Raw genomic sequence first — 976 nt, 5'->3', positions numbered from 1 at the left:
GTTTGTGCCTGTTATTGATAGTGAAAAATATCACCTTGCCTTGATGAATGATGTGCTGGATAAGTTAATTTCAATAAGATATCTATTTTTTGTGTGTTTCAACTTCCTACAGAACTTGCTGATAATAATTTCTCCGAATCACACGGTATGTGGCAACCGCTCTCCAATCCTTCGGGCATCCTACATTTCTCCATCTGGTTTAACCACATAGCTCGTTGAGCCCCTGATCTCTGATGCATACTGGATTCATTGCCATAACTCATTTGCCGGAAGGGCTTTCTTGCAACATTTGGTGTCCATCATATCCGTCCAATATTTACATCTGAATACTCCATCCTACCCTCCTGCACGCCGCCAAAGATGGTTCCAAACATTTGATGCTCAAATACTCCGAGTGTACACTAGACTGTCCCAAATTTGAATGGGAAATTCAAAACCTGTGAAATGTTATGCGCTGCATGCTAAAACTGATCCTAGGCCTAGTACAAGATCTCATGCCAAATGTGGGCCAGAACGAATCACGGGAAGGGGAAGCTCAACGAACCTGAAGTTTGTATTGACTTTTTGTTCGGGAGAAACATGAAAACCAGTTTGTCATTAATAACTTCGGATCTCTTCGGATGATTTCTTTTGAATAAGATTTTTCTTGAAGCCTTAACTATGACAAATATTTCATCCGAAGACTGCATTTTAACGGCCCTTTCCCGTGATCCGATCTGACCCAATTTTGGCATGAGATCTTGTACTAGGCATAGGATTAATTTAAGCCTGCAGCGCATAACTTTTTCAAATGTCGGGTAATTTGGGGCACTCTAGTATACACAGGTCCTTTTTGAACAACATCTTCGTCTCGTGGTTCTGAATGACAACCGTCTTGCACAGGTAACACTTTCGGCGATGTCTTGTTCTTCTCGATCATAGTTGTTTCAGTAGTAAGTACTACTTCCGTTGATTATATTTCACGGGCGGAATCTCA

Source organism: Uranotaenia lowii, chromosome 2 (assembly GCF_029784155.1).
Source record: "Uranotaenia lowii strain MFRU-FL chromosome 2, ASM2978415v1, whole genome shotgun sequence".
Lineage (NCBI taxonomy): Eukaryota > Metazoa > Arthropoda > Insecta > Diptera > Culicidae > Uranotaenia > Uranotaenia lowii.
The sequence above is the reverse complement of the archived record's forward strand: the minus strand, read 5'-3'. Positions refer to the sequence as shown.